Source organism: Sorex fumeus, unplaced genomic scaffold (genome assembly GCF_029834395.1).
Source record: "Sorex fumeus unplaced genomic scaffold, SorFum_2.1 ptg000008l, whole genome shotgun sequence".
Lineage (NCBI taxonomy): Eukaryota > Metazoa > Chordata > Mammalia > Eulipotyphla > Soricidae > Sorex > Sorex fumeus.
The window spans coordinates 30,841,949-30,868,103 of record NW_026606065.1 but is presented as its reverse complement, the minus strand read 5'-3'; the positions used below and the strand labels follow the sequence as shown (position 1 = coordinate 30,868,103).

General features: G+C 50.3%; 2 protein-coding genes across 4 annotated transcripts in view; one reads left to right on the top strand and one right to left on the bottom strand.

Annotated features, from left to right (window-relative positions):
• Window positions 1-26,155, bottom strand: part of STK24 (serine/threonine kinase 24) — a 314,684-nt gene that overhangs the window by 89,515 nt on the left and 199,014 nt on the right. The gene's annotated exons all lie outside the window — the stretch shown is intronic.
• Window positions 1-26,155, top strand: part of FARP1 (FERM, ARH/RhoGEF and pleckstrin domain protein 1) — a 253,166-nt gene that overhangs the window by 74,661 nt on the left and 152,350 nt on the right. The window lies entirely within an intron of this gene.

The window sequence follows — 26,155 nt, the reverse complement described above, 5'->3', positions numbered from 1 at the left end:
CCTGTCTCCAGCACCTAGCCAGTGGAAGCTCAGTTGGTCTTCTGTTTTCTTGGACCCTCTTTGTGGACTTGAGCAGATTACCATGTTCCAGGGTCCGTCTGGTTCTCTTGGTCAGGTCATTGGGGTTCTCAGTTGCTTTGGAAATAGCGAACTCCTCAAACTCTGCGATGGTCTGTATTTTCCTGCACTGTCTAATGTGTACGGACCCGTTGAAGAATTTGATTCTCTTGACCTTTGTGGTGGACTCGTTTAACATTTGCAGAAAACCTGTCTTCAAGTCAGCCCTACGCGGTCCCTCCCTGCCGTTCTTGGCACACGGGTACGTGATTAAATAGTGATTCGGAGTAATGTTGGGCATTGTGAGCAGCGCTGCCAAGACATACCATTTGGCCCTTCCTCTAATTAATTCCCTGCACATTGAACTTTTCTGTTCTCTGCCCTTCTGCCCACATCGCTCCCTCCTGGGCAGAGAGCCATCTGACAGTGGGGATGGAACAAGTCAGGAACAGTATTAATCCTACTCATGTGGTGCCCAGGAGCCAGAAGCTGCAAGTTTCTAAAAGAAATGTCAATTTTGCCTCCCAGAAATTTAATATTTGTGGGAAGTTTTCCCACTCTGAAACCCTTTCTATGTGTTTTTTTTTTCCCTTCACAACTTGAGGTTTCGGAGTGACAGTGTAAAATATTATTGACTCAGGCAGCTACAGGATCCGTGGCATACACTTAGAGGTGGCTTTGTAGAAGATAAAGGTCATATCACAGTAAAACTCCCAGGCGGGGCAGGAGAGATAACACAGGAAGTGAGGCGCTCTGAGATGAGATGCTTTGCATGCGGCCATCACTCTGGTTCGAATCCCCAGCACCACATAGGATCCTGTGAGAGCCGCCAGGAGTCAGCCCTGAGCACAGAGCTAGGACTCACCCCCAAACCCACCGGGTGTGTCCCAGCCACCAAAACTGGACAAAAAAAGGGGGGGGGCTAGAGCAATAGCACAGCACGTAGGGTGTTTGCCTTGTACATAGCCAACCCAGGTTCAATTCTTAGCATCCCATATGATGACCCGAGCACCACTAGGAGTAATTCCTGAGTGCATGAGCCAGGAGTAATCCCTGTGCATCGCCGGGTTTGACCCAAAAAGCAGGGGAAAAAAAAGAAAGAAAAAGCAGGAATTAGTCCTGGTGGAGAAGCCACTTGATTGATTTACAACATCTCACAGGATTGTTCCGCCTTGTTATCTGGACTGGAGATCGGGAGGGGGGTGAGAGAGATTGCATTCTAGGCTGTGTGCAGCTTTAGAATTCTTCCACCTATGAAAGCTACATTGGGATGGCATACACAGCAGGACGTGGGGGCCATGAGTTCTGCCTTTGCTTACCTCAGAGAAATGGTTCCACTGTCCAGGTGGTGGTGGTGGGGCAGGGAATGATGGTTTGGGCATTACTGGAAAAAAATAACAAACAAACATGCCACCATCCATGAAGCTGGCATGACAGTTCACTGATTGCTTCTTCTTTTTTTTTTTTTTTTGCTTTTCGGGTCAGACCCGGCAGTGCTCAGGGGTTACTCCTGGCTTTGCACTCAGGAATCACTCCTGGCGGTGCTCAGGGGACCATATGGGAAGCTGGGAATCGAACCCGGGTCGGCTGCATGCAAGGCAAACGCCCTACCCGCTGTGCTATTGCTCCAGTCCCAACTGATTGCTTCTTAACATAATGACTGTGTGCGTTAGAGGTTCTTGAGCTTCGTGAGATGCTGGGGCACGTTTGGTCTTTTTTGAGGTGCTTGTTTGGCCTCTACCTGGTGGTGCTGGCGGATTAGATCCAGGGTCTGTGAGGAGATGGCGTTGGAACCCAGGACCTCACGCTGACCAGGCAGAAGTTCTGCTCTCAGACCCATGTCCCTGGGCCCCGATATTTCGCCTTGCAAGCCTCCAGCCTTGGGAGTTCGTGAATACTTCCCCTCAGGCCATCTGTTGAATTCATCTTAGAAAATTAGGGAAATCCGTAAAACGTAAAGGAAAGATGCCCTCGCTTCAGGTAGCCCGAGGGATCACTATGGTATTGGCTCCCAGTCTGACCACATACAACAAACACTGATTGTGGCCAGCGTGGGTGAAGTGCTTGATGAAGTCCACCCGTGGTGCCCGGGCTTGAGTCATCGCGAGCCAGGCAGATGCTCTCACCTCTCTAAAGCGGGGTGTCCCCTGCCCTCTGCCTTCCTGGTGACTGGGGAGGGGTCTCCCCTGGCCCCACAGCAAAGCCCTGCAGTGAGCATAGAAGGAGCTCGGCAGTTCCTAATGGATGTGGGGAGCAAGGACAACCCCCAAACTCCTTTGGAGCCAAGCTGATGTTTGGGCAGAAGACACAGAGTCCATTCTTAAGATCTGGGCCGGGCAAGGGTGCAAAGAAACAGCAGGGATGGGAAACCTTGGCCAGGCTTCTTGGCCGTCGGGGCAGAGAAAGAAGCGAAGCATTTACCAGGCGAGCCCCTGAACCTCCCATTCGCATCCTGTTTTGTCATTAATTTCTCCTGGCTTTCACCAAGGGGCCGGAGCATATTGTCTTTCTCACTGAGTAGAAAACTCTGCCCTTTCCCTGGGATTTTGGCCTAAGGACGGCAAGTCGGTGAGGGGGCGTCTCTTCCCGGCGCCGGCCCTTGCTTCCCGTCCAGCAACTCCTGCCTGAACCCGGCCCTTCAGTACAACGTGAACTTTGGGTTCACCGGCCACTGTTGAGAGGAGACAGCTTGGACTGGCAGCAATGGTGTGGCATTAGAAGTTGCTGCAGTTGTTCCTGCCGGGAAGGGAGCTTCCCCAGACAGGCACTAGTGGGGTTGAATTAATAAGCCATTTAAGGGCTTTTGCTGAGCAAAATTATGTTTTTGCTGAGAATGCAGTGCTTTGCAACCTGATATTTGGAGTGAATGTTTTTTTCATACTATTGTTTGATTTACCTGGAAAACATCTCCCTCCTCCTCCTCCTCCTCCTCCTCCTCCTCTCCCTCTCCCTCTGCCTTTCCCTCTCTTTCTCCTCCTCCTCCTCCTCCTCCTCCTCCTCCTTCTCCTCTCCCTCTCCCTCTGCCTTTCCCTCTCTTTCTCCTCCTCCTCCTCCTCCTCCTCCTCCTCCTCCTCCTCTTCTCCCTCTCCCTCTCCCTCTGCCTTTCCCTCTCTTTCTCCTCCTCCTCCTCCTCCTCCTCCTCCTCCTCCTCCTCCCCCCCTCCTCCTTATCCCTCCCCCTCCCCACTTCCTCATTTCCCTCCCCCTTCCCTGTGGTTACACCCACTGCTCATGGGGCCGTGTGGTGCTGGCATCAAAGAAGATCAGACCCAGGCCCTCTGCACCCTAGCAGGTTCCTCTCCCTGAGGTCCCAGTGAGACCGTGTTTGCCTTCTGTGGTGCTGGCTCTCATGGTAGAGACTAAAAAGTGCAAGGGACGGCCTGTGAGGGTCTTCATGTGCCCCCAAACTGCAGGTTTTGTGATTCTAAATAGGCCACCTGGCCTGGGGCTTCCAACCTGCGGAAAGTCTGGTGAGGTTTTTCTCAGTGAGCTTCTGATTCATGGTGGAGGATCCACGGAGCTGATGGTCCACAGAACAGGGTCCACGGAACAGGATCCACGGAGCAGTCTGTCCATGGTGGAGGGCGTTGGCAAACACATCTTGCTCAGGCTATGCTCATTCCCCTTATGCTGGGAGTCTTGGCTGAGAAGCGGCTGCTTTGGGGTTAAATGAAGGTGGAGGTGTTAATAAGTGACACCCTCTTACCTGGGTGCAGAACCCAGGGAGGGAGCCCCATCTTCCCTTCGGCTAGCCACCCAGGCTCGTCAACTTGGGAGCTGCCCAGCATGGCTGATGGCCAACCATCCTCTCCCTGACATGGGACAGCCACACTCCCCCCCTCCCCCGCCCCAGGAGAACCTTCCAGAATACTCCCTCACCTCGATGGGCAGAGGAGACAGGCTGACCCTGCAGGCTTTGCTCCTCCCCACAATTCCCCGGGCAGAGAGAAAAGTCCATCCAGGAAGGAGCAAGGAGGGGAGGAAGCTTGTGGGAAGGAAATGGAGCCTCTGTGTTCTTTTATTTTTTGACTTACCATAGTTTAGGAAGCTACAGTAGTATCTACATGTATGGTTTCCATATACAATCCCACTCTACCTCCCCCAGCCCCCAAAGTGCCCAGGACCCGCACCCCCCCACTGTCTTTGTCTCCTCCAGTCTCCTCTTCTTCCTCTGCTTCTTCTCTCTGCACTTCTGTGTTTCGTTCTTTAGTCCAGTGCCAGGAGTTGACATTGTTAGGTCCTGTCTGTGTTCTTACTTTATTTTTTTCTGTTCTCTTGTTTAAATTATTATTATTATTTTTTTGCTTTTTGGATCACACCCGGTGATGCTCAGGGGTTACTCCTGGCTTTGCACTCAGGAATCACTCCTGGTGGTGCTCGGGGGACCATATGGGATGCTGGGGATCGAATTTGGGTCGTCCGTGTGTAAGGCAAACGCCCTAACCGCTGTGCTATTGCTCCAGACCCCTTGTTTAAAAATTTTTTATTTATTTTTTTAATTGAATCACAGTGTGATGCACAGTTATGAAGTTGTTCATGATTGGGTTTCAGGCATCTAGTGTTCCAACACCCGTCCCTTCACCAGTGCACATTTCCCACTGCCAGTGTCCCCAGGTTCCCTCCCCCAGCCCCTGCCTACCCTTATGGCACGCACTTTTCTTCTCTCTTTGAAAAACAAACTAATTTAATTTTGGTGGGGAGTGTGATTACACCCGGTGATGCTCAGGGGTTACTCCTGGCTCTGCACTCAGGAATTATTCCTGGCGGTGCTCGGGGGACCATATGGGATTTCAGGGATCGAACCTGGGTCGACCGCATGCAAGACGAATGCCCTCCCCACTTCCTTTGGCTTCATCCCTGTGCTCCTGTTTTTGACTCTGTGCTCCACAGTTGAGTGAGCTCGGCCAGTATTCGTCGCCCTCCCTCTGACTGAGTTCTCGTCACGTGACCCCTGCAGGCTCCGGCCCCACCTTTTCTTACGGCTGCATTATGTTCCATTGCGTGTGTAGCTCACAGATTCTCCATGTGTTTAACTGCTGCCGGATGTTTGTGTGGTTTCCATGCCTCGGCTGGTGTGTGAAACGCCGCCTCGGGTATGGGTGAGCAGAGAGCCATGGGGTGCTGTGTGTGTTTGCATTATTCTGTTGGCACATTCTGTCAGTGTGAAGAAGTTGGACTTCATGAGAAGGAGCTGTGCTGTAGTATCAGTCTGCGTCCCATCGGGACATTCCGGAGCTGGGAAGAAGTTTCTTGAGAGCTCAGGAAGTATCTCCCCTTGAAAGTGTCATTGAGCGTGTGTGTGTATGTGTGTGTGTGTGTGTTTGTGTGTGTGTGAGTCTGCATCCCATCAAGACCTTCTGTAGCTGGAAGGATGTATGTATGTGTGTGTGTCTGCATCCCATCAGGACCTTCTGTAGCTGGGAGGATGTGTTTGTGTGTGTGTGTATTTGTGTGTGTGTGTGAGTCTGCATCCCATCAAGAACTTCTGTAGCCGGAAGGATGTATGTATGTGTGTGTGTGTGTGTGTGTGTGTATGTATGTGTGTGTGTCTGCATCCCATCAGGACCTTCTATAGCTGGGAGGATGTGTGTGTGTGTTTTGTGTGTGTGTATTTGTGTGTGTGTGAGTCTGCATCCCATCAAGACCTTCTGTAGCTGGGAAGATGTGTGTGCGCGCGCGTGTGTGTTTGTGTTTGTGTGTGTGTGTGTGTGTGTGCATCCCATCAGGACCTTCTGTAGCTGGGAGGACGTTTCTTGAGAGCCCAGGAAGTATCTCCCCTTGGATGTGTCATTGACACCTGGTGGCATTCAGAGGCTATTCCAGGCTCTCTGTGCTTAGGACTGAGCCCTGGTAGTACTCAGGACCATATCTGATGCCAGGAATTATCAGGGTCCGTCAGAGCAGCACACACAAGGCCTTGCCACCTCCACTGTCTCTCTGTGCAGGAGCTTTGCTTTCGCCGCCAATGTAAGAACACTTCTCGATAGGTTAAACTGTACCAGTGAAAAGAAAAGAATTGAAACACATTTGGTCAATGATAGACTCTTTGGGCGTTGTAGGAAGTTGTTGCCACTTAAGGTGAAGGGTGAGGAATAGTTACCCCTCACCCCCTCCGGGGGCGCTTTCTTTGCTTTCAATCCCATTGCATGGATTTGCCATTGGTTTACGTATCTCTGAGATTCTGAGGCGACAGCTTTGTCCCTTGCCGTGCCAACAGTTCTCCACAGGAACTTCTTTCATCAATAACTTACCATTATAATCAGGGAGTGTTCTGCTTTCATAAGCATCAAACCAAATGCATCCTCTCATTTTTTTTTCGTGGGGGTTCAGTGGTATCATGAGTTTCACTTTACCTCCAAGCACCGGTTCTTGTCCAGAGAGATCATTTCCAATTTTCGTTGTCCTAGTGGTCGCTTCTCTGTCCTAAGTGCTCTCTCCCACAACTTGTGTAAAGATTCCTACCATGAATCAGTCCTCCTGGCCCCTCTTTTTTTTTTTTTTAAAGCTACTGAGAGTATCTCGCCCGCACGGCAAAGCCTGGCAAGCTACTCGTGACGTATTCTATATGCCAAACACAGTAACAACAAAGTCTCACGATGGAGACGTTTCTGGGCCCGCTCAAGCAAATTGATGAACAACGGGAAGACAGTGGCAGTGACAATGACAGATTATTCTCATGCTGGGCCGAAGCGATAGCACAGCGGTAGGCATTTGTCTTGCGCACAGTTGGCCGGCCGAGAAGGTTCGATTCCTCCGCCCCTCTTGGAGATACTAGCAATCTATCTCACTCGCACGGCAAAGCCTGGCAAGCTCCCCGTGATGTATTCGATATGCCAAACACAGTAACAACAAGTCTCAAAATGGAGACATTATTGGTCCCACTCGAGCAAATCGATGAACAACGGGAGGACAGTGCTACAGTGCAGTGCATTCTCATATTATGTGTTGTTGTTGTTGTTGTTGTTTTTAATCCCACAAATGAGTGCCATCATTCTATGCCTGTCTCTCTCCCTTTGACTCATTGCTCTCAGCGTGGCGCTCTACATTTGTACTTCGGTTTTGAGCCACATACATGCGTGAATACATGTGGTACTGGGGATTTAAACTGGAGGTTTGAATGCCTGCATGCAAGGAGGGGGCCTTACCTGTTGCATCATCTCTTCAGCCTTCCTCAATGCAGTATATAATTTTAAAATTTCATTTTAAATTTAAAATGAGATCCTGGCAAGCTACCGAGAGTATCTCGCCCGCACGGCAGAGCCTGGCAAGCTCCCCATGACGTATTCGATATGCCAGACACAGTAACAACAAAGTCTCCAATGGAGACGTTACTGGGCCCGCTCGAGCAAATCGATGAACAACGGGAGGGCCTTTACCTTTACCTTACCATTTTAAGAATTTTAATTATTTTTATTAAATCACAGTGAGATACACAGTTACAAAGTTGTTCATGATTGGATTTCAGGTATAATGTTCTAACACCCATCCCTTCATGAGTGTACATTAACCACCAATGTCCCCAGTTTCCCTGCCCACGCCCACTCCCTGCTTTTCTCTTCTCTCTGCTTCTGTCTGTCTGACTCTCTGTCTCTCTGTCTCTCTCTCTCTGTCTCTCTCTCTCTCTCTAATAACTGTGTAACAGTTCATGGTTTAGGGAAGTCATAACATGATTAATAAATCCCTTTGCTCTTCAGCTGCTTCTGTCTAACTGGACCTCATGTCTGCGACCTCCAGCGGACACAGTGAGGCCCTCCTCAGCTGCCTCTCATCACAGTTCCACCTCAGCACTTTTCACAAGCATCACTTTCATTATTCCAAAGGCAATTCACTGAGGACACTGTGAACTTTGGGGGCCGGGGGGTGTTGAAGTTGCTCTGTTCACCCCATAATCACTGAAGCCCCATCAGTGACTGAAACGGGAGGGTTGCCTTGGAGCCAGTCACATAGGCAGATTATTATTATTAAATTTTCAAACCAAGAATTAAATTAAATTAAATTAAATTATTTAATATAAATAGCACTGTAGCACTCTTCTCCTGTTGTTCATCAATTTGCTCACTTGTTGTTCCTATTTTTGGCATATCAAATACGCCATGGGGAACTTGCCAGGCTCTGCCGTGTGGGCAGGATACTCTCAGTAGTTTACCAGGCTGTCCGAGAAGAATGGAGGAATTGAACCCGGGTTGGCTGTGTGCGAGGCAAAAGCCCTACCCGTTGTGCTACCGCTCCAGCCCAAATATAAATATAAAATATAAAAAATAAATTATTAAATCAAGAATTAAAGACACCCCCCTTTTTTTTCTTTTTGGGTCATATCCAGCTATGCTTAGGGATTATTCCTGGCTCTGCACTCAGGAATTACTCCTGGCGGTGCTTGGAGGACCATATGGGATGCCGGGGATCGAACCCAGGTCGGCCGCGTGCAAGGCAAACGCCCTACCCGCTGTGCTATCGCTCCTGCCCCCTTAAAGCCCCTTTTGACAGAAGCACCAATGCCTCCTGCCTCCCTCTGGGGGCCTGGGCACCGGATGGAGAGCTTTTCAAAATGAACCACCCGCCGTGACCTTTCCTATGCTGCAGCCAGTGCGGTGGGCATTGTCCAGTCTGGTTTTGTTCTCTTCTTAGAACCTCAGCTGACTGCACTTCAACGAAGCCAACCTCCAGCCAGGGGTGCAGGGGTTCGGATTTAAGGACAGGCGAATCCTCACCCATCCTTGTACTCCCGGAGGGCTTCTCACGCGTGTTCAGAACAAGGGGCTCCATGGAGGGCTCTTGGGCCCGGTGGCGTGTGGAAGGCTGGGGAGAGGGGGCTGGTGAGTGTCTGCAGCCTTGAGCCCACCGTTCTCAGAAGAGTGGAGCCTCTGAGCATGCCCCACGCCCTCCCAGCGTGCCTCATGGCCACCCAACCCAAGGCACGTGGCCTGCAGCTCACCGCCCCCCTGCTTGTGTTTGCCGTTGCCCCGTAATGAGCCCCGGCTGTATGTGGGCAGCTGCAGGAGCGTCCCCTCAGGGGGAAGGAGGGGAAGGAGACGTTCCAGCACGTCCTTCCCAGGGAACTGGAGGCAGGCTGGGCCCCTCTCACCTTCCCGCTGCTTCTCGGTCTCACCCCCATTTCTCCACCGGAGGAAAATGTGTCAGGAACTCGTGGGTGCTTCTGCACTCCCCCAGACCTTGGTGGGTAAACGGGAGCCCTGCGTCAGGCACCACTGCGGAGGGGGAGCCCAAGATGGGCCCCTCCTATCACTGGGTTCCCAGGATGTGGTGACTGGCCGTGCGCAACCCAGGCTCTGGGTCGGCTCGCTGGAATTCTCCGGAATTCCCCTGACACCGATGCTGTTCCCGGCTCCTTCACGGGCCTCCGCCTGCCACCTCTTGAGCTCTCTTCTGTTGCCCGAGACAGAGCAGAGGGTGGCTGTGGCCTCTAGCTCACCTGTTCCCCGTTATTCTCTCTTCGGTGGGGCCCCTCTTGCGGGTCTCTGCTCTCTTGCACGATGCTCAACGCAGGAAAAGATGATATTTCTCTAATACAGTCCTTTCAGGTTGTAACAGACGGTGTGTCGTCGTAAAGGTTCTCTGGTTGTATTTCGCGTGGCGTATAGCATTTGGGGGTGGTTTGGGGTCTTTGCTAGCTCTGTGCTCAGGAGTGACCCCTGGCATTGCTCATGGGATCCTGTCAGGTACCAGGATGGAACTGGGGTTGGCAGATGCCGGGGAAAGTCCCTCGACCCCTTTACTAGTTTCCGGAGAAGGATCATGCAGGATTAGGGATCTGAAATCTACTGGAGTGTGAAATTCAGCCTCTCCAGAATGGCCTGGATCCCAGGTAACAGGAAGTAATAAAGGTCCGGGTAACCGGTAGTAATAAAAGTCATTTTTTTAGAGGGGGCTGAAAGGTAGTAAAACGTTATGTATGAAACACTAGTGGCAACAGTACTCTAAACCACAGTGTCAAAAGTTATTTAGAAAAGAACTGTGCCTCTCATGGAGGTTGTGGGTGAAGGGATGGTGTTGAAACATTGTATGCCTGAAGCCCCATCATAAATAACTTTGTAATTCGCTGCCAGAGGGCGTCCCCAGGGGTGCTTGGGGCTTAGTCCCTGCTCAGTGAAGATCAAACTTGGCTTGGTGCGAGCACGGCCAGCGCCCTCCTCTCTGTACTATTGATCCAGCCCCACCCAAACCATCCTTTATCCATAGCTCAGCATGTTTAAGTGCACAAGCTTTGCCTGTGGGAAGCCCACACTTGACCCTGGCCAGGTCCCCTGAGCCGGGACGGGCCCCTGAGCACCACTGAATGTGTCCCTGCCCCCTTGAGATTTCTGCCCAGCCCGGGGACAGGTGTCTTACACCCTGGGGACAGGTGTCCTTGCAGACTCGCTCTTTAGCAGGCGCTGACTCAGCCCTTTAGAGAGGTGAAAGTCTCTGTAGTTCTGTTCGCATCTTTCCTCACAGCCCGGGAAAATCTCTTGTTAAACAGCCTTCACTGCTGCCCTGGGAAGGTGTAGACGTCTCTTTCCACGCATGTGTCAAGGACTCCCAACGGTGCTTCTGCCCTCCTGGGTTCTGAAACTCCTCACGTCTCTTTGAGAACCGGAATGTCCAGCCTGGAGATTCTGGGACGTATTGTTGGCTGTATGCTCATTTTTGCAGGAGGGAAGAGTTTTTTGTGTCTCTGAGCTCAGGGATCTGGATTTGGTGCCCACCGGGCCCCCCTGGCCAGAGAACCAATGAACTGGTTCTCAGGGGCAGAGCTGGGAGGGAGGCGTGTCCAGAGGAGTGGTAAGGCACATGGCTGGGCCAGAGGTCATGCTGAGTCAGGAGCTGGAGGGCATTCCCTCCCCCCTCGGGTCCATGAGCTCAGATAGAGAAGGGAGCACCAAATAAAGGATGTTGGGAGGATCCTCCCAGGATGGGAGAAGCATGCTGAAAGTAGACTATGGACCAAACATGATTGCCACTCAATTCCTCTTCTGCAAACCACAACACCCAAAAGGAGAGCGAGAACAGAGGGGAATGCCCTGCCACGGAGGCAGGGGGAATGGGGGGGAATGGGGGGTGGGAGGGATACTGGGATCCGTGGTGGTGGGAAATGGGCACTGGTGGAGGGATGGGTGTTTGATCATTGTATAATTGAAACCCAAGCACAAAATTTGTAAGTCTACAACTGTACCTCATGGTGTCTCACTAAATAAATAAATAAAATAAAAATGGATTCAGGAGCAGTACTGGATATTACTAGTTAGATCATTATTACTATTCTGACATTTTCCTCTCTAAATCATCATCATTTACTGAACCTGACAGTCAGTATTTTTGGTTTGTTTTGGGGACCACACCTAGCGCTGCTCAGGGATTACGTCTTCTTTTTTTTTTCTTTCTAAGGACAGTGAACTTTATTAAAGAGAGAGTACATGTCAAGTGTGAGTTCAGGCTCTCTCAGAAGAGGGTCGCACCATGAGTTGGGACAAGGGATTTTAAGAAATGAGCTCATGAAGGAGGAAATAAAACCAACCTATGGCCAAGGCGAGCTACTGGACCGCCTCAGTAGATATATAGGAATAAGGGGCTTTTGTTGCATCTGGAGCATAACGATCTGGAGGTCCAAGTGCTCCTCTAGATTTGTCTTCTTCCTGTTTGTATAGTTCTCAGCATCACTTCTGGCAGAACTTGGGGGACCATATGATATACCAGGGGTTGAACCTGGGTTGGTCACCTGCAAAGCAGTAGGCACTACTTCCCCACTGGATGCCCTAGTTCTGTCCCCAGCATATGCAGCATAGGGTCCCCCAATCCCTGCCTGGAATGATTCCCTGAGCACAGAGCCAGGAGTTAGCCCTGAGCCCTGCCAGGTGGGATCCAAACTGCCCCCTGTAAATGAAACCTTTTTTAAAAAACCTGTGACTGGGGCAGTCTGACTGCTTAGACAGCGAGATGCGGGCCAGGTAGAGCCTGGCCATAGATAATCCAGTTTCTGTACCATACGCCCTGAGCTGGCTGTCCCGCCCTGTGTCTGGATTAGGTTTTGATCATTGTTCGTTCAGAAACCTCTGATGGCTGTAAGATTTTTCACGAACCCCTCATTCAGGGATTCCAGCTCAGAAGCCGGGGCTCGGGGTGCTGGCCTGGTAAGCGTCAGGGCGAGAGTCCCACCCTGGGTGCCACCACATGCGCCTAGTGGCTTGGTTGTCTGTGACCATCAGCTGCAGAGGCAGCTTTCGGCCACACCGCAGCCAGGTGGACAGGTGTCACGACTAAGGGGGCGCCTCCCTGGAAGAGACACAGGTTCAAGTACCTTGCAGGGACCGGGCCAGGAAGTCTGTATCTAGGTACATTGGCCAGGCTGGACAGGAGCATCACCCAGCGAGCGCCTCAACTAAACATGGCACAGCCCGACTGAGTGACCCCCAAGTCCGGCCACCCGGCTGCCTCCTGACCATTTCTTTTTTGGGTCACACCTGGAGATACTCCTGGCTCTGCACTCAGGAATCACCCCTGGCGGTGCTCAGGGGACCATATGGGATGCTGGGAATCGAACCTGGGTTGGCTGCATGCAAGGCAAACACCCTACCTGCTGTGCTATTGCTCCAGGCGCTGGCCATTTCTTTTTTTGCATGGTTTGTGTTTTGCTCTCCCACTGCGAAGGAAAGGAAGAAGCACCCGCTCTGCGTGAAAAGCCCCAAAGGGAGTAAATCATTATTCAGTTTAAAGACAGACAACAGAAAAGCTGTCAGCACCCAGAGATTTAAAAAAATAAAATTTTTTTTTAGGCACCATGAAATGACAAGGTTATTCACAGTTGGGTTTCGACACCCATCCCCCCTCACCAGGGTCCACTTCCCTCCACCCATGCCCCCCAACCCTGTTTGCCGCCCACCCACCTCTGCTTCTATGAGAGTTTTGGTTTTGCTTTAATATATACGCCTGTGCACTGAGGTCTCCAGTGCTCCCGGGCTTCCTGCCTGACACTTCCCCACCTCTCTGCATTACCTCCTCCTGCCTGTGGGTCTTCCTCCTCTTTGGCCATTGCCCCCTCCCCGTCCTGTCCCCGGCCTCTCACGTGGCCTGCTTCCTGCTGAAGACCAGCTGTCACGTTTTGTGTCCGTTGTCCTTGGGTGTTCCTTATCCCCCCGCTATGCTTCCTTACACCCTGCATAGGAGAGGTGTCATTCTTATTTATTTTTAATTTTTTAAAATTTTATAACGTAGTTCGCAATATTTGATTACATTTAATATTCAAACACCCATCCCACCACCATGACACCTTCCCACCACCATATTTCGGATGTTTCCAACCTGAACTCCAACCCCCGCCCCAAGGCAGAACCGAAATAATTTATTTTGTATGGTTTGTTATGAAAAACGGCTGAAAATGCTCCAAAAAAGTTTCTTTAGAGGATAGAGTGTGAAGATTGTTGTATTTCACCCAGGGACCATTAAGCCCTTTTATAAGAGATCACTAACACGTTGTTAAAGGTTGAGCCTTGTGTGTGTGTGTATATATATATATATATATATATATATCTGTTAAAAAAATCCCTCTAAGATTGGTTGCCTCTTACTTTAAACCCCACCAAATAAGTCTCCCTCCCCACCCCAAGCAGAACCCCAGTAGCCAAAACCCTCCAGAATCCAACCACTGATATGTTCAAGGCCTTTCCGCACACACTCAGATGAGCCTCACCCAAGAGGGAACCAGTAGAAAAATCCAGGTATGTGGGAACCTGTGACTGAGATCTCCAAGCCTGCTTCGATCAAAACTGGGCCTCCTTCTCCCAGATCCCCAGTTTTCCAGTAGCTTGACAGTCACGCCCACAAGTTGTCCCGGTACCATGAAATCTCATTAATGTCCAAGATTTAGAGACTATAAACTAAAGCTCCTGGAAAAGAGCACCGTAGAATGTCCTGGAGCGTGACCTCTTATATTTTAGCCCACTTACCAAAAGTAGCATGCGTTTGTTTGGTTTTAACATGCTGGCTTGTACTTTCTTATATTTGGGCTTAAATGGCTCCAGAATCAAATACAACAACTTTCACACACTTCCTTCTTATTGTGGTGGGAAGGGGCTTGGTCTTAGTGTTTGAATATTACCTGCAATGAACTATTGTGAACTACTTTATGAAACTAACGTATATAAAAATTGGAAAAAAATAATCAACCCCACCAAACGTGCGGTCCTCTTGGAGTATGGGTGGTACAATGAGAGGTTCACCCTGTGTGCCACCCTGTCCCCTCTACTCACATCACTCTGCGTGGGACTCCCCAGAGCCCTCCATGCAGCACCAAATTACATGACTTGATCTTTTCGTATGACCGAGTCCTGTTCCATGTTTTGTTTAATGTACGACAATGTGTTTAACATGTAACATGTACTCTGTGTGTATGGACCATGGTTTCTTTATCCAGTCCCCTCTTTTTGAACTCCTGAGCACCCAGCGATGGAGCTGACCCATATGTGGTCCGTCATCCCATCGGAGGCAGCCACGCTGGGCATCCGTGTGGCTCACCCACGTGGCTCATGTCTCTCCTCCTTGCTTCTCGCCCGTGGCCTGCGATGGCCCAACAGATCCACCGAAAGAAAACTTTGGCCTTTGTTAGTTTAGGGAAACCCACCCTGCTCCCTGTCTGGGCAGGGGAGGTTAGTGTTAGTGGTCAGGACTCAACTGCATCTCTCAATCCGCTTAGAGGGTTGCATTTCCTTTGGGGTCACTAGAGTTTTCCACTGTTGGCTGCTCATCTCCGGGAAAGAAAGGCCGAGACCGGACACAGTGCCTAGGAATGCACTCTGAAGGAAGACCCAGAGAGGTCTCGCCTGCTGCTGCTGGTGTCTCTGGTGGACACTGGGCCAGGGGGATACTCTGGACCGAGCCAGGCTCGGCGTGCAGGTACCTCCCCCCCTCCGCCCCCCCCCCCCGGGCTGCCACCGTGATCCCCAGAGCATCTCGGGAGCGGCCCCCAAGCACAGAGACAGGGGTCACCCCCAAAGCAAAGGCAAACCTAGAGCCTCACAGTCTCAGGTCCATCCATAGCCCTTCAAATCTCTTCTTCCCGCTGCATCATCAGCGTCTCCCTCTCTTGCCCCGAATAACCTCATTTCCCGCCACCAGAAATATACTCTCAAGAGACACGGGAGCTTTGAATCATTCATGAAATTTGAAGACGGCACATTAAAATGAAAATGAAAGGCTCCTCTGAAATGCATCTACATAAAGATGAAATTAATTTCTTCTAAGCTTTTTAATCGTTTTCATTGGATTTCCGGGCCATACCTGGTGGTGCTCAGGGCTTACTCCTGGCTCTGTGCTCAGGAATCACTCCTGGCAGTGCTCAGAAGGTACCATATGTGTTGTGGGGCATTCGAACTACAAGGGGTTCAGATTGGGGTTAGCTGCTTGCTGGGTAAGTGCTTCACCCCTATACTTTCCCTGGGGTTCATTGACTCTATTTCTTTGCCAAATCAAAGCTTGTTTCTACTTTTTTTTTTCTTTTTGGGTCACATCCAGCGATGCACGGGGGCTACTCCTGGCTCTTCACTCAGGAATTACTCCTGGCGGTGCTCGGGGGACCATATGGGATGCTAGGAACCGAACCCGGGTTGGCCGTATGCAAGGCAAATGCCCTACCCGCTGTGATATCACTCCAGCCCCTCAAAGCTTGTTTTTGCTGCATGCGTGCATGTGTGTGTGTGTGTGTGTGTGTGTGTGTGTGTGTGTGTGTATGTGTGTGTATTGGAGGGCAGTGGAGGTGAAGGGTTCACCACTTCTTCACTGCCTCCAGATTTGCCTTCTCTTACACCAGGGCACAGGTGGTTTATCTGCTGTGGCCTGTTTGCTTGTATCTAGATAGAAATTGAAAAAAAAAAAAAAAGATTCACTTGTAAGCGGTTAGGAATTAGACCAGAGATGGGGATGGAATTGATTGCCAGCAAGTTACCAGCCCTGCTTGCTGTCTCGCTCTCTTCCCCAAGCCATGGCGTCATCAGATTCATTAGTTTTCAAATGTTAATTGGAAATCTCTGCAGTTCAGCCCCTGAAAGGTTTTAAATGGGGGTGGGGGGGGGGAGTTCCTCATTTATCTCAGTGTTCTAAGAAATCTCTGGTAATTTTTGCATAATGTTTTTTTCTTCCATTCTACTAATGGCTTATTAATTGAAGAATGAATGGAGTCATTCGTGTTTGGTCTCTCCATTTCTCGGGAAACCTTTTGTAGGGTGCTTCTATGAAAGCCGTAAATTGGGATGAGAAGACAGATTGGCGGCTCCTGTGTTTACGCCCCTGTTCTTATGTGACAAAGTCAATGCGGCTAAATAAAGTGAAAAGAGCAGTTACCGTGAAACGGAGGGTTAGGGGCCCACCAGGGACATTTCTGCTTGTGTAAACCTACGGGTTTATTAAAAACCAAGCCTTCCCCAGCTCCCTTCCCAGGGCAAACAGAATGATTAACCTGAACCAGTTACAAAAGCAGATGTTTATTTCATTATTAGTTCTCAAGACATCTTTGGGGACTAATAGACTGGCTTTTCCAAGAAGACTGCTTTATAATTACAAAGAAGTTCCATGATTACCTGGCAGTAACAATTTTGAATAACACAGAAGAGAGAGATGTCCTGTCCCTTTTCTAATTTTGGATTTTTTTTCCCCCTCTTTGGTCTTTGCATGACATCCTGTGTATTCAGGGGCTATTTCTAGCTTCATATTCAAGAATGATGCTTTATTCATAACAAATCACACAAAACAAATTATTTAGGACCTGCTTTTGTAAAAGGCTTGGGTGGTGCTGGGGTAATTTGAAATAATGGTGGTGGGAAGGTGTTATGGTGGTGGGGTTGGTGATGGAATATTGAATGTAATAAATTACTGTGAACTGCTTTAGAAAAATAATTGAAAATTGGAGAAAAAATATTTTTCGACTTTTTTCTTTTTTACTCTGAATTACAATACATATGATGAAAGTTAAAAAAAAAAAAGTGATGCCTGCTAGGGCTCTGTACCAGGGGTCAGTTTTAGGCTAATAAACAGTTGCCCTACCCACTGTACTATCTCTCCTGGTGCTTTGATGCTTGTCGCATTGGAATCCAGGAGGTGACTGGTGCACAGGGCCTCGGACAAGGCAGAGGGGACCAGTGTGTCTCCAGGCTTACTGTGCCAATGGATGCCTCTTTCCACCGTCTCACACCTTCCTTGGTTTTGCTCTTGCATGTGGCCCCCAGTGGGGAGCTGCTGTGCCGCAGCTGAAGGTTCCGTGGCCCTTGGAGGTGATTGGACCCCCCCAGAGAACTTAGCGGTGTTAGGGCCACTTCCCCCAGGCCATAGTTATGCTCCGGGCCTTTGTTCGGAGCTGATGAATCAGAGGAGTGGAGAGGTAGTTCCTCTTCTGGGGCAGGGGGTTGCCGTGCATGCAACAAACTCAAGCTCTATCCTCAGCACCCTCGGAGACCCACCGGGAGTGGTTCCGGAGCACAGAGCCAGGCGTAAGCCTTGAGCACTGCCAGGCGTGGCTTCAAAGCTCCAACAAACCAAAAGCAGAAAAACTGCAGAGTTTGATGACTGAAATGAGTGGCGTGAGGCGAGGTGCTTTAGCGAGCGGCCGCTCGCAGGGCCTAGTGGGCTGTGGCCAAGACTTCAGCACTGACCAGCCCTCCCCTAGGAGCCTGGCTTCCGTGCTCACCTGAGCCAAGGGGCCGATAGCGGCCTGTGAGTGACTCTGACCTGCAGACCTGCCAAATAGTGTTTGTTGGCGGGTGTTTGTCACAACACAGGCAGCTTTCCTAGGATGTGAGCCCTTTGTTCAGGAGAGAGGCCTCTGCAGTTTTGTCCCAGGAATCGGTGTTTTCAAGGACTTTGAGGGTCTGAGGAGATAGTCCACATGCCTCGTCTGTGACCAACCATGGTTTGATCCCCAGCACCACACAACTCTTGGACCACAGCCAGGGATATCCTGGGGACCCCACTCTCGGGCTTTTTTTTTTAAATTTAATTTAATTTTTATTAAAAAAAAACCCTCAACCCGCCCCCTTGGAGGGGGCGGGTTGAGTTTCCCTCCCCATCCCGAGCAGAGCCCCAGCAGCCGAAGACCTCCGGAACCAGCCAGAGCCATGCTTAAGACCACTCTCCACACATTCGGACGGGCCTCACGCATGAAGGAACTGGCAGAGGAACCCAGGGGCTGAGATCTCTAAGCTTGCTCAGATCAAGACTGGGCCTCCTCCACCCAGATCCCCCATCTTCCAGTATGTAGGTGTTACACCAACCAACTGCCCCCGGCGCTGTGTTATCCCATCAATGGCCAAGACCCAGGGACTATCAAACCCATCTTCCGGAAGCTCCCTCTTATTGTCTAGTTCTCACTTTTGGAGAACCCAACAGGCTACCAAGTGTATCCTGCCCACACGGCAGAGTCTGGCAAGCTACCCATGGTGTATTCAATATGCCAAAACCCAGTAACAATGATGGGTCTCATTCCCCTGACCCTGATGGAGCCTCCAATGTGGCACTTGCTAAAATCTCAGGGCTAGGACGAATGGAGACATTACTGGTGCCTACTCGAGGAAGTTGATGAACAACAGGATGACAGTGATACAGTGATACAGTGATTTATTTTTATAAAGTTGTTCACAATAGTTCATTACAGATAATATTCAAGCACCAATGCCACCACCATGCACCTTCCCACCACCATAGGAGGAAAATGTGTGAGATTGTTGTATTTCATCCAGGAGCCATTTAAGCCCTTGTATAAGAGATTATAAGCATGTATGTTAAACCTAAATAAATGTGTCCTACTACTTTTGGTACGCCAGTGGCCTTACACTCTAGGACATCCTGTGTCACTCTCTTTCAGGAGTTTTATTTTATAGTATCTGGATCTTGGCCATTGATGAGATTACATGGCACCGGGGACAGTCTGTGGGTGTGACTGCCATGCTACTGGAAAACTGGGAATTTGGGGGAAGGAGGTCCAGTCTGAGTGAGTTTGGATATCTCAGTCACGGATCCCACATACCTGGGTTTTTCTGCAGGTTTCCTCATAGGTGAGGCTTGTCCAAGCCTGTGGAGAGTGGCCTTGAGCATGGTGGTGGTTGAGTTCTGAAGGTTTCCCCCTGCCGGAGTTCTGCTGGAGCAGGGAGGAAAACTCAACCCGTCCCCCTTCGATTCTTGGGCTTTTATATCAAACCACCAGCCCAGTTGGCTAAGGATCATCGAGCTCCCCCCAGTTAAATAGATAAATACAAAGGATTTACTGTTTCATTCAGGCAGGTCTTTTCTTTATGGCGACATTGATGTTTTAGGAGAAGAAACAACATCAATGTCGCCATAAAGAAAAGACCCGCCTGAATGAAACAGTAAATCTTGCTTCCTTCCTTTTGCTCCATCCATACAAGTGACTATTGAAATGATGGAGTCCTCACGGGATGCATTGCTCGGGGAGAGGGTGCCGGCTGATGTGTGTGAGAAAGACCATAGACCCTTGCCTTGAGCCTGATGGAAGAGTAGGTTGGCAGGGAACTGGAAGCTGCCTCTGGTCTCTTTGGGTTGGTTTCCCAGGGTTTGAGACACCAGGAGTTTAAGTGGATGTTTGGAATGTGGCTGACCCAGGTTCAATCCCTGGCACCTCACGTAGTTCCTTGACCCCTCCAGGAGTGATCCCTGAGCACAGAGTTTGGAGTAATCCCTGAACACCATCGAGTATGACCCCCAAACAAAAATATTAAAAAAAAACATTTTAAGGGGCCCCAGGGTCCCAGGAGCACTCTGGGGGTGGTGTCTGTCCCTCCATTCTGCATGTGATGCTCCCTTCAGGTTCCTTAGGGTCTCCATCATAAAGAAGTGGGGAGGATGTTTATCCCTTTGCAAATCAAAGTTTTGACTTTTTTTTATGTAGGAGTACTGCTATTTATTCAGCCACTGATTAACTGATTGAATAGGGCATGAACTCCACTTTTTTTTACATTTTTTTTCTTTCTTTTCCTTTTTTGCTTTTTGGGTCACACCCAGTGATACACAGGAGTTACTTCTGGCTCTGTACTCAGCAATTATTCCCGGCGGTGCTTAGGGGACCATATGGGATGCTGGGAATTTAACCCACGTCAGCCACATGCAAGGCAAATGCCTTTCCCACTGCGCTATCGCTCCAGCCCCTGACATTTTTCTTTCTTACAAGGCTTCAGGGCTCTGATATGAACATGCATTTTATGAAAGAGGAGATCTTAGGCGTACATATCAGCTGCACTTCACGCATGAGATCTGCAGTGATTCACCCTCGGCCAGCATTCACTGGACCACCCAGTGACATCATTGGGGAAAACAAAGGAAACAGGGTTTCTTTTTCAAGAAACCATGAAATAAGTCAGACACCAGACGGAGTGGGTGGTTCTTTGGACTTCCTTCTTAGCGCCTCCTGCACCTCCCCATCCCCGCCCCCCACCAAATGGCTTCGTGGCAAAATAAAAAGAAAAAAAACTCCTTCCTGGTGTGCACGAAGCCCTGAGTTCGATCCCCAGTGCTACCCACATGTGTCAAGCATCTGAGTCTTCTGGTGTCATCCTAGAGGGTGTGACCTCCAGTCCTGTAGGCATGAGCAGACGTGTGAATTCCACAGCGCCCCCTGGTGGGAGCCAGGAGTGTCTGTGTGAGCATCGCCACCAAGCAGGTACCACTCCTGTTGGCTTTAGCATAGCCACAGAGGGAAGAGAGGGAAAACCACCTTCTCACATCCCACCAGGGGCAGAGCCATAGGACAGTGTGTTGGGAGGTGTACCTTGCACACAGGTGACCTGGGTTCGATCCCCAGCATCCCATATTGTCTCCAAGCTTGCTCCGAGTGATTCCTAAGGGCAGAGCCAGGAGGAACTAACCCCTGGGCACTGCTGGGCGTGACCCTAAATAAAAACAGACAAAAAGCAAGCTCTGTGCTCTGAAGCCATCGCTGTGGGTTCTCGGAAGTCCTCTGCCCTGCCCGTCTTTGGGGTTTGTACCTGGTTTTTTTTATGAAATGTCTCATATTTATCCAAGAGGCTATGCAAAATGTAAGCGGAATGAGTAATAGTAGGAACAGGAGAGTGAGAACTTCTGCCCTCCTCTGGTTTGGGATGTGGCACCGTGGTAGAGCCCTTACTTTGAGTGTGGAAGGCCTCAAGTTTGATTCCCAGCACCCCAAAAGAGAATGGGGCCGGAGAGAGACAGTACAGGGCTTCAGCGCTTGCCTTGCGTGAGATCGAGGTGCCAGTTTGATCCTGAGCACCACATATGGTCGCAGAGCACTTCCAAGAGTGATTCCTGAGCCTCAATCAGGAGCAAAGTCCTGAGCACCACCAGGCTTAATCCCTGACCGGAAACATAATACCCCAGCCTGGAAACAAAAGATCTTATGGGCTGGAGAGGTAACCCAGGGGATTGAAGCTTATTTATTTATTTATTTATTTAAATTTTGCATGTCACAGGATTTCCAGCACTGCATGGTTTGGTCCCCCAAGTGTAAGTCTGGAATTGTCCCTTGGCACTGCAGGGTCCTGCCCCCAACTCAGCTACATACACACAGACACACTGTGTCACTGCAAGAACAGGGATTGTGGGGGTCCTGTTCAGTCTTCAGTCTGTTCCTTGTTTCAAGCACAGCCTTGGACCTCCCGCAGGAGGCACTGGACATTTGTGGGTTAAACGAATAGAGATACCTGTTCATTTTTACAAACGATGGTTTGCACTTAGGATGAAGTTATGCACATGCGCACTTGAATTACCCGGCAGGAGAGGTGTGGGGCCTGTAAAAATTAATTCCGGAACTGGGAGTTGGCAGACCAGGCTGGCCCCACATGGCCATGGAGACATGGTGGCCAATGTGGGGCCCAAAGAACGTCCATCCCTTGCATCTTGTCCATGGTTCTGTTCACCAGGCCATGGTTCTTCCCATCTAGCTTCATAGAGAGAGACACGCGTCCGTGGGCCCAATGGAGGCTCCCAGGGAGGGAGGGAGGGACAGAAACAATTCCAGCATGCCCACAAATGACACGGTAGTGTGACGGGATCTCATGCTGTCCCCGTCTACCGGGAAAGATGGTGAGATTGCCGTCATTAATTATAGATGTGCTTCCTGTTTACAGTAAGCATCTCAGGAATCAGAACTTACAGTGACTTCACCACTGGTGAAATGTCTCGAGTCCTGCCCGGCAGGGGCGAGACTAGTTGGTGCCATGTCCTAGTGATACAGTGTGAGGACCACGGGCTGGAAGAACACGCATGTGCCTGTGGCATTGCAGTACTGGCCATCCTTAATCACTTGATCACTTGATATCCCATTACTCATCCTCGGCAGACCCCCATCGAGGCTTGTGGCTCTGAATCTTCTCTTCCAGAAGATGGATTTCCTGGGGGAGCTGGGACCTGCCTCTTGGTGCTTGGAAACACCCACCCACCCCAATCCCCCCTCCTTAGTGCTCAGTCCTATCACTCACCTTGCAGCTCAGCTGTGGTATTGCCACATAGACTGGACCCAAGGACGAGCCAATGGTGACCCCAGCAAGAGTAAAGGAGCATGAGGATGGACAGGCCTGACCTTGGTTACTCTAGAATGTTTTGGCCTTCCTCTGTTCAAGGGCTACTTCTGGCTGGGCCCACCTCAGCGATCTAGGGGGGTACAGCAAAATCCAAAAATTATAAAAAAGGGGGGGGCTGCAGCAATAGCACAGTGAGTAGGGTGTTTGCCTTGCATGCAGCCGACCCGAGTTCGATTCCCAGCATCCCATATGGTCCCCTGAGCACCGCCAGGAGTAATTCCTGAGGGCAGAGCCAGGAATAACCCCTGTGCATTGCCGGGTGTGACCCAAAAAGCAAAACAACAACAACAGCAACAACAAAGCAGTAAAATGCAGGTATCCTTCAAGGCACTGCGGGGAGTTTGATCTGTCTTACCCACTTCTGAGTAAGGCAGCTGCCAGGACCCGCAGCCCAATGGGGTCAGTGTTCAAGGAAGCTTCTGGTGTTGGTCTTTTAGGGTTTTGGTTTTTGTTTTGCAGGTGGGAGGGGGGTTGCCCACGTGGTGCTCAGGAGGTCTCAGGATCCCCACCCCCGGCACTTTTCAGCCAACAGGGCTGTTGGTTTAGTGCGGGCTCCCAGGGATGCAATGGAGTTCCCAGGTTCCCTCCCAGCCCCCAGCCTGCAACCTTGGCAGGCATATGACAGATTTATTTCATATTAGTCAAAAAAAAAAAAAGAAAAAGAAAAAAACCTAAAAGAATAGCAAATAGAATTATCAGAAAATAAATCAACGAAAGCCCATTTGGGATGATGAATTGCTCTGTGTTTTAACCTTTCTTAGTCTAGTAGAGGACTACCATAGGGGCCATCAGTGAGTGCCACCCTCGGTGTCCCTGATGGGATATTTCTCCTGTCCTTTAAAGGACCTCTTTGACTGCTTCTCGCAAAACTGGTTTCCCGTCTCGGGCTTTCCTGGAAGGATGTTCGCCTCGTGTCAGACCGTAGCTCCAGGCTCGGTTGGTGGTTCCGGTGACCTCTCCTCTTCAGAGGAGCTGATGCACCTCCCGTGCTGCAGAGCATTCTTGCTAGAACATTTCCCAGTTGTTTGCTGTGAACATTTATTCCCCGCTCTCCCCCCCCCCCGAGTTGATTTTGGCCAGCCCAGACCCCAGAGATTTTTAAGTAGCTTTTTATCAGAATCAAAGCCGCTACTTGGTTCTAAGTAGAATTCCAGAGGTTGGCAGGAGGCTGTTCCGAGGGCACGGTGCTGATGGAAGCTGCAGCCAAAGCAATTTCCCAGCCAACTCTGTTCAGCATGGAAAAATGTGGAGTTTCTTACCCTTGGCCAGGCTGCTTCGGGAGAGGGGGGGGTAGTGTAAGGCCTCCAGGAATGCTGCCACAGGCCGGAGGGCGGCTGTGCTCGGGCGTGCAGCCTTGCAGCCGTTGATGGTGTTAGAGGATGGTGGTGGCGATGGGATGTGGTTCGAAGTCGATCCCCATTGGGAGCTGCCACAGAGTTCTTTCTAGAACAAAGGATCATAGCGACCTGCCCATCTGGACCTTCCTGCCGGGCTGACCTCGGGATAAAGCACCGCTCCCAGCAAAGGCGCCGGCAGCCAAAACTGAGCTCAGATCCTGCCCCTAGCACTTCACACTGAGCCCTGGGCCTGGCCCTGTGCTTCCCGGGCTCAGTAGAACCCTCCCAGATCACGCATGTGGGCAGCTGAGACCAGGCCTGTGGCCATGCCCCGGAGCTCACAGGAATGCAGAGAAGACTCTGCCCTGGCCACGCTGGTGCCCAGGCTCACCCCCCCGGGAGGGAGTCTCAACTTTGAACCCAGATGTGCCCCACTCCTGTCACTAGATCTCCACGGCCTTAGCAGCGCCCGCTGTTCATAGGACCACGGGCTGGGCATTAGCACGTACAGTGCTGGTGGGCACAATTTGGTTTTTGAGGGCAGACTCCCGGATGTGCATATCAGTGTCTGTCTGTGTGTGTTAGCGTGTGAGCGTGCATGTCTGCATGTCTGCGTATGTGTCTGTATATCTATGTGTACATGTCTGTACATGTCTGTGTGTACACAGTCTATGTGTATGCCTGTGTCTGTCTGTGCATGTGTGTCTGTATGTGTGCATGCCTGCACATGTCTGTGTCTACATGTGTGTGCATCTGCATGTGTACATGCCTGCGTGTGTGCATGTATGTCTGTGTGTGCTTGCATGTCTGAGTATGTGTATTCTCTGGGTTTATGTCTGTATGGGTTTATATGCCTGCAGGTACACATATCTCTGTGTGCATGTCTGTTTGTGCATGTATGTGTGAATGTATACCAGCATGAATGCACATCTGCATGTGTGTATGCATGTCTGAGCCTATGCATGTCTGCGTGTATGTCTGCATGTGCAAGCATGTATATGTGTGCACGTTTGAGTATGCATGTATAAGAGTTTATGTCAGTGTACCCACATGTCTGCATGCATGTCTTTGTGTGTGTCTAAACGTATGTGTGTGAGTTTACATCAGCATGGGTGCCTGTCTGTGCATGCATGTCTTTATGTGTGTCTGAATGTTTGCACGTGTGTGTTTATGCATAGGTGCATGTCTGAGTGTGTATATTGGCATATGCATGCCAGTGTGTGCGTGTGTGTTATGTGTACATATGTACCTGCATGTGTACCTGTCACTGTGTGTGTGTGAGTTCACACGTGTATGTGTCTACACGTATGCACATATACTTTCTTTGTGGCATTTGGAACAAATTGGTCAGTGGTTTTGTCTCTTCAAGACAGCTATGAACTCTGAAAACAACACTTGTACTTTTTATTCACTTGCCCATTCCAATTTTGTACCTTGGCACCCCTCAGTTCCCCCCGTTATATGGGGACCCCTGCGGTTTAGCTCTGCAGAGCACTGCCCTCCTTTCTCACCCCTGGATATCCATCTCGTAATAACGTGCAACACACTTGCCATGACGGACGTTTGGGCCAGCTTCTCGGTTTTGGCTTTGGGGCGAGAGATGAGTGTCCAGTGCCTGTTTGTGCTCTAGACCAACCACTGTGGTGAGTCTCAGTTGCAGGAAGGTAAAAGGTGAATTAGGATAGAATCCGTCCTCTTCCTGAATTGGCACTGGAAGACAGAATGGTTGAAGAACATGTGTGACATGAGGAGACAGTGCCTGGCACCTCGTGGATACTCAGTTAAAAAGCTGATCGTGTGGGGCTGGAGTGACAGCACAGCGGGTTGGGTGTTGGCCTTGCATGTGGCTGACCCGGGTTTGGTCTTCGGCATCCCATATGCTCCCCCAAGCACTGCCAGTAGAAATTCCTGAGTGCAGAGCCAGGAGTAATCCCTGGACATCACCAGGTGTGCCCCCCCAAAAAAGGGCCCCAAATAAATAAATAAGTTGGTCATTTGGGATCAGCGATAGTGCGGTGATATGCAGCTGACTTGGTTTGATGCTCACCATCCCACCTGAACCACCAGGAGTGATCCCTGAGCGCACAGCCAGGCTTCAGCCCTGAGCACTGCTGGGTGTGGCCCCCAAACAAAACAAAACAAAAAAACAAGCAAAAAGTTGATCTGTTTTGGTGTTCTGGGCATGAAGCTGTTAGAAGAATTTTTTGAATATTTA